Below are 7,611 nucleotides of genomic sequence, written 5' to 3' on the forward strand. Positions count from 1 at the left end.
GTGTGTCCCAATTGGAAGTTTATCATTGGTCAGTAACTAATATCATACTCCTCTTGGTCATCACATTTCACTTTCCCATTCCTATTTCTCGTAACAAAACAATCTGTGATCATTCCTTCTCCCCACAACCCTCTCCCACTCACACAAAAATGTCATATGACAGGTGATCATAGACGGTTATGGGCAAGTAAACAAGCTTTTCTTTTTCATTCAGGTTGACTGAGTAGTGTGTGATCCTTAAGTCAGTAGGCACAAGTCAAAGCCAATAAACCTTGAATGCTACTTTGTAAGGTTAATCTAGATCTTTTACCCTTATTCTAAATCACTTAACTCCTCAAAATCCTTTCCCTTTATGATTTTTTGGACGTCAAGTTGTTGCTGTCTGAGGATGTTGACTATTTCATACTTTCATGGAATTTCAGTTTCCACAGTGATTGTTATTTTTTTTGTTTGGGCAAAGGGTTGTGATCTGTCATTTACCACTGTCCTGAAGTTGTGTCCAATCGAATTATCAAAGTTTCTATTGTGTCTTATCACCATGATGTAGCTCAAGAAGTGCCTGGGACTGTATTGACATGACTTGAGAGGAAGACTGTCAGTCCATGCTTCACCCAGACATTGCCAATCTTCCTCATGTGTGTTTTGCTCATTAAAATCTAGAAAAGCAAGTAGCTAAGTGGTGAGTATGTCATCAAGTACATCAACTGATATAATGTATTATGAGTCACAATTTCTAATGAATTTATACAGTGAGTAAAACTGTAAATTTACACGAGGTTCAGGGTTCTTGTACATGGAATATGGGAGGATATTTCTGTTCAGAGCAAACAGCTACAGTGTAAGAAACAGTTTAACATTTGAGATAACATTTTTTTCTTCGTTTGTTTTTACCACCTTTTGACACCTTTATCAGAGAAATAGGTCAAAAGTGAAACCTGCAATAGTGAGTCCCATCTCCCTGGAAATATGAACTGTTGTTACACCATAAGATTTTTCTTGTGTGGAAGAGTTAGCCACTCAGTATTGTTTATTACTTGTGTTAAGATTCAGTCAAAACTTTATGTTGTATGAATGATAATGAATTAAAATTTATAAAAAATAATAAGAAATACACAAGTACATGCTTACATTAAGTTTTCACTTTCCAGTTGGTAATCTCTCATTAGGCATGAATTAAGCAAATACCAATTTTCAAATCTTGTGACGGAAATGCATACATGTTTACAAATTTCATGTGTGCAGTTTATGGGTTTAAGGCATAGTTGCAGTACGTGAGAATGTAATGCACATTACATTCTCATGTACTCATGTACATGTATAGTGTTTAATGAATCAGCATATGAACTCTGAAATTTCATATGCAGACATTTTGTGATGTGATGTTTACTGAATATTACCTCATTGAAAATAATATTCTTGATAGAAATGACTCAAAGTGTGTGAATGAGGTTGAGACATTACTCTCTCTTCAGGCTCCTTTATTGAGTGCTTGAGGGCACTAAAACCCCTACAAATATGATTTGTTTGATGAATTTCAGGCTTTCAAGTCACAGATGCTTGGGGATGTTGACTATTTCATACTTTCAGGGAATATCATTGTCCTGGGTTTAGTATTTTATTTGTTGTTGTTGTGGGGGGGGGGTGTGATCTGTCACCTGCCACTGTGCTGAAGTTGAGTGTAATCAAGTTATGAAAGGTTGACTCTTGTGTTTATTACCATGAATTAGCTCAAGAAATGCATCAGCTGGGGAATTGATCGACATTCAGAGGGAGACTATCAGTCCACCCATTGCCAAGCCATACTTCAACAAGACAGTGCCAATCTCCTTGACGTGCATTTGCTCTTCTGTAGCTGGAAAAACAAGGAGTTATGTGGTGAGTGTTTCATTGAGTACGTGAACTCATCCAAACTACTATCATTGTGTTAACCTCAACTGTTTAGGAAGATAAAAGAGGGGGAAGGGAGGGATGGGGGTAATCTTAGTTAGGCTCCTCCCAGCTCCCCCCCCCCCCCCCTCCAGATCTCAACAGTGTGATTGCAATATGTAGTTGACAGTATTCGGAGCATGAAAAGATGTTATTCATTGATTTTAATCGAGAAAAGCAAAAATAATCATGCTGTTGTGAAATTTGACTGAAAGCACAAATTTCTTTCCAACTGTATCACGTTTTTGAGCATATCTTGGTCTGACATGCATGTACATATTTTATATGCAATTTCCTCCTGGGTATCTAAAATTTGGTCTCTAAAGGGAGAATGCGGCAGACACTTGAAATGAAGAAGTTGTGAAACATCACAGCCATAGTTTTTCTGCGAAGACGACATTGCTAGGAACGCCGAGGGGGACCTTCTAGCCCCCTCCTCGACAGTTTATAGTGAGGGTTAAAACCAATGCTTTATATCATATTCTGGGTTCTTACCTGTGTCATGCAAGAACGCGAGCTAGTGTCAGTTTGGCATTTGAAGTTATTATTTTTTTTTTTTGAAAGGAGCTATTGGTGTCTTAACTAATAAAGTAAGAAAAAAAAACTTGCACTGATAGCAACATTATGTTATTGGAGCATTGGATTTGTCTTGCGTACAAGAATTTAGCCACTTGGTAATTATCTATTATTGATCTAAAGATATTGAGAAAGCCATATACATTAAACTGTTGAAATATGATTGAATGATTGTACAACGCTTAATGGAAATGTATCACAATTTTAATGAATTCACACACAAACCAACTCACAAGAACATGTGTATACCGATTTTTACTTCCCAATTGGTATTCTCACAATAGGTATAAATTACCGGTAAGCAAATTTTAATTTCAGATATATGGTGGCAGAAATGCACACGTGTCTACAAATGAATGCAGAGCTGCACAGACATATTTACAATACATAAGAATTATAATGCATAACATAATGATGAGAAAATAAAACTTTATGGCAGTTCATATGAAGGAATTTTGCAATGCAGTTTGACTATAAATAATAATTTACTCCATTGAAAGGACATTCTTTTAAATTTATTGCATATTCTGTGTATAAAGAGGTGAGACATCATCTCATATTAAGTCTCACTTTGCTTAAAAGATGAAAATGTTCTTCATTTTCTGATAATGATCAACTACAGCAGTCTACATAATTCAGATGTCTTTCGGCCTATTGTAATGCATGAAATAGGCCTTCACAAGAGTCTTCATATTTGCTATGTCAAATCTTCCTGTTTATTTGTTTGTCTTTTTTTTTCTTTAATATGGGGAGGTTAACATCTCAGTGCATATATCTTAACACAAGGCATGTGTTAGATTCTTGGGAGATGTTTTATGTGTGAAGTATAATCTCATTCTCTTTTTCCACTTTCTTTTTCCGAAATTTCTTGTCTCTTTTGAAGGTATAACTCAGTTGACTCAATCATCATACTCGGCAAGCTTGAACTTGGAAGGTGGTACTATTTAAGCACGCAAAGGATGAGTAGCTCGCTGTCGACAGTCAGTGGAGATAAAAGAAGGCAGTAATCTTTCTGAACACATTTCATCAGGCTGGGGTCGTCACTCTCTGTAAGCAAGGGAAGAAAGTCATGAGCAGACGGTGGTCAGAGGCTGCAACACTCCAAATTCATCACAACTCATCGAAGTATTGGTTGACTATGATTTCAAAGAATCTTGTGGATATTTCCCTTCTGGAAGAGCTCATTCTTTGTATAGTACACAGATGATGAGGCACAATGTCATTCTTTGTGTGGTTAAGCCAGTAGTCAAGGAATGGTGTGGAGCATCCACATAGAACATATGTTACAGCTCCATGCTTTGGTCATTTCTGTGGCAAGAAATGATCTCATCACTTAACTGTGCCCTATGTCCAGGGTATGTTGATGCACAGAAATGGGAGCCTTAGTTTCAACATTTCTTGAGAGTTTAGTGACAGTAATGGCTCCTTATATTGAATAATCTGACCATGCAACTAATCACAGTAGCAGGTCAATATCGATTTCTGTTGTTGTTGTTGTTTGTCTCTATAAGTGAAATTGTATACTACAGTTCTGAAACTCCAACTGTCCTGGAGGTCTTGCAAATAATTTCATTTTTAGCACTTATTCACATGCTCTGCTATTTTACATTGAACAACTCTTTCATGTTATCTCTGAGGAGTAACATGAGATGACTGTCTCTTCAAAACTCAGCAAGGCATGCATTCTCATTATCTGCCTTTTCAAATTTACGATGTTCTTTCATTCTGGAATTTACTCTTTAAAATAATATAACTCAAAACTGACAATTTCTTTCACTTCGAGAGCATTAACTAAAGGGACGGTGTATAAAATGGTGATTGTACACGCAGCTTTGTTCTTGGTCTACAGTGTAAAATGTATACAAGCATTCAGTATGAAAAGGACAAGATGATTGTTTGGCAACAGGTAGATTTTAGTGGGGCATAATGCATTTCTCATACTAGTAGTATAATGAAATCATGTGCTTTTATGACTATTGATGTGACTGCATCAAATATGCAGACTGTGGTTGTGCTTTTGACATGGTGAAAGCCACAGATAACAAATGACATATGTGAATAAGAATGTTTATATGTGCACATATGTATGTGTCAATATACATATCAGGGGTGGATCCAGGAATTCTGTAAAAGGGGAGGGGGCATAACTAATATTCCTGGTGCCAATTCCAGGTTTCATTTCATTTTTGTCTTTTTAATACTTTTGTTTTTAACGAAAAATAAAGGGGGGGGGGGGGTGTAGGCCAGTTGCGCACCCTGGATCCGCCACTGCATATATCTATATTTTGTGTACATGTATTATACATACACACATATATATATATATATATATATAAGAAAAGTAAAAAACCACTGCAAAAATACTAATAAAAACGATTTTCAATGCAGAAGTATAGCAGTTTGATTAATGAGTAAAAGTTGTCGCAGATATGGACATTTGTCGCAAGGTTAAGAGCTGTGACAAAATTTCACCAGATTTTGTTTGGTGGTGCTAATGAATACTTTCATTCTCAAAATATGTTTGTTTTCATTGTTTCCAATTGGATGATTTTGGGGAACAATGTAATGGTGTGCCAGGTTCCTTGAGTGACATGTTTATCCTTCACTGTTTACAGACTGCGATATGCACACAATGACTGTAACAAAGCAATTTAGAAATAACTTTCAATAACTGTGAAGAGTAATGGTGATCTGCCAACACTTGACGATAGCTCAAATACATGCAATTAGTGAGCCGTGAGATCTTCTTCCATTTTCTAGGAAAGGAAGACATGTAAGAACAATGGAAATACTCACAAATTTTCAGTGACCCGTTCATCTATTACTGTTGTCCCTAGACCAAGGATAATGTTCAGCCTTGTATTAGGTTATTGCAACAAAACCAACATTTCAAGTACACATTGTAATACATATAACTGAAATTGGACCAAGAATCAGAAGCATGTTCATTGGTACATACTAGAAGTGGCATGAGTATATGGACCATGGCAGTAATTGCATTACTGTATTTTATTGATATGTGCATTACATAATTAAAATGGTGATTTCATTGAAAATATGATTCTCAAAAAACAAAACATTGTAAAATTTGATGGGAGAACAATTGTTTTGTTGTTGTGAGTCGAAATGATTGCATGAAAGACAGATGATGGTTATCTGATGCATGTGATTGTGATAAAAGGGGGAATCTTGGAAACTGGCAAATTTTTCTGATAGATTCCATATTCCATAGATCCACAAGTTAAAGTGAAAGTAGTAATTAAGTAATATAAAAAACTGAATTGTATGTATGTGATCGTTTGTGTGTGTGTGTGTGTTTGTGTGTGTTTATCTGTGTATGTAAGGTGTGAGTGACTGTCCATCAGTGTTTAGCAGCTCAAATTTTCTCTGCCTTTCTCTGCTCCACAAGCTATCTTCTCTCCTCTCCTCTCCTTTCCGATCTCCCTCTCCCTTTCTTTTTCCTGTTTTTTTTTTCTCAGTCTCTCTGTGGCTAAACTGACCCTCTCCGGCTGTTTCATTTTCTCCTCAAACAATCAGTTTCCAGTTGTGGTTAAAAAGGAAAAATTTAATTGCTCAGCCAACGACCTAAATTAAACAATAACGTAACTGGCATCTATGTTCATCACCATTATGTAGACCAAATACTGTACAGGTACTGTAAGGATCAGTGCAAAGTAATACTGAAGAACAGTATACTGAAGAAGCGGTAAAAACAAATGAAAGTAACATGAAACAAATGCCTACACATATAGGATATATAACATAAAAAATAAGAAACAATCACAAAAATCATAATCTGCGAAATCAACGCCATAGGCCTATTCATTAAAAGTCAACAGACTACACTAAAAAGTATCGATTTCATTTTAGCAGACACAAAGTAAAAAAACAAAACACTCTCATTCCAAATGAAATAATGAAATCATAATTCCATAACTTAGATATTCATCCCCTACGCAAGATATCTCAACTCATCAAAATTATTTAGACACGTATTTTTCCCCTACACAAGTATCTCAGCTCATCAAAAATATTTAGACACGTATCGACTATAGCAGATTAAAAAACAAAAACATATCCTGAAACAAGGCTAATTTTTCAGGAGCCTGGCGTGGCGTCGTGTACACTTGACTACGTGTAGTCAACCTGACGTTACGTGTGCCTACCCCACGCGTAACGCGTGGTGGACTACGCGTAGCGCCAGGTACAACCACGCGTTACGCCAGGGTACACGTCGCGTAACGTGTACCCACGCGTCGCGTTACGCGTGCTTGACCACGCGTTACGTGACGTGTGGGTACGCGTAACGTGACGCGTGGGTACACGTAACGTCAGGTTAGGCACGTGTAGTTGTTTTGGACCACACGAGGTGTTTGAGAAACCTCACGTACTTCCAAAACCTTACGCGTGCCTGACCACACGTAACGCGTGGGTACACGTCACGTTACGTGTACCCACGCGTCGCGTAACGCGTGCCCCCACCACACGTAACGTGTGGTGGGGGCACGCGTAACGCCAGGTCGGGCTCGCCTATGGAATTTGTACAGTGAAACCTGACCTGGCGTTACGCGTGCCCACACTACACGTTACGTGTGGTGTGGGCACGCGTTACGCGACGTGTGGGTACACGTAACGTGACGTGTACCCACGCGTTACGTGTTCTCAGGCACGCGTAGGTGTTTCGAGGTACGTGTAGTGACCTGACGCAGTGAGCCGTATGGCTTGCCATACGTAACTGCCATGAGAGGATGACGTTTGCTTCCTTGTAGGCCCATGCATTTCTTGATTTCACCTTCTGGCGCTCTCTCGCCATTCTCGTCTCCATCCCACCCACACCCCTCTTCTGTCAACTTCCGTTTTCCTTATTTTCCCCAAAATTGAATGACGGAACTATGTATAACATTACACTTGTTTTTCCATACTTATCATGAATGCTTCTTTTTATATAAATATCAGTCAATCTCGCTATCTTCCTTTCTATTTACATTCGACGGTTGGTTTCCTCTTACGGTGACATTCAGTTTGTCATTTTTTCTTGGCTTTCATTCATTAACTAAAACTTCCTTTGCGCCGGGATTTACTGTGTTTGAATTAGTTTCATGGCAACCG

The 7,611-nt window shown here is 37.9% G+C and overlaps 1 long non-coding RNA gene across 1 annotated transcript; it reads left to right on the top strand.

Annotated features, from left to right (window-relative positions):
• The first annotated feature begins 566 nt into the window (after positions 1–566).
• LOC140242133 (uncharacterized) lies at positions 567–3,950 on the top strand. The gene is made up of 3 exons (XR_011902124.1): positions 567–679; positions 1,728–1,875; positions 3,386–3,950. It is a non-coding gene; the product is annotated as an uncharacterized lncRNA (long non-coding RNA).
• The last annotated feature ends 3,661 nt before the right edge of the window (positions 3,951–7,611 follow it).

The sequence above is a fragment of the Diadema setosum genome, chromosome 18, assembly GCF_964275005.1.
Source record: "Diadema setosum chromosome 18, eeDiaSeto1, whole genome shotgun sequence".
NCBI classification, from domain to species: Eukaryota; Metazoa; Echinodermata; class Echinoidea; order Diadematoida; family Diadematidae; genus Diadema; species Diadema setosum.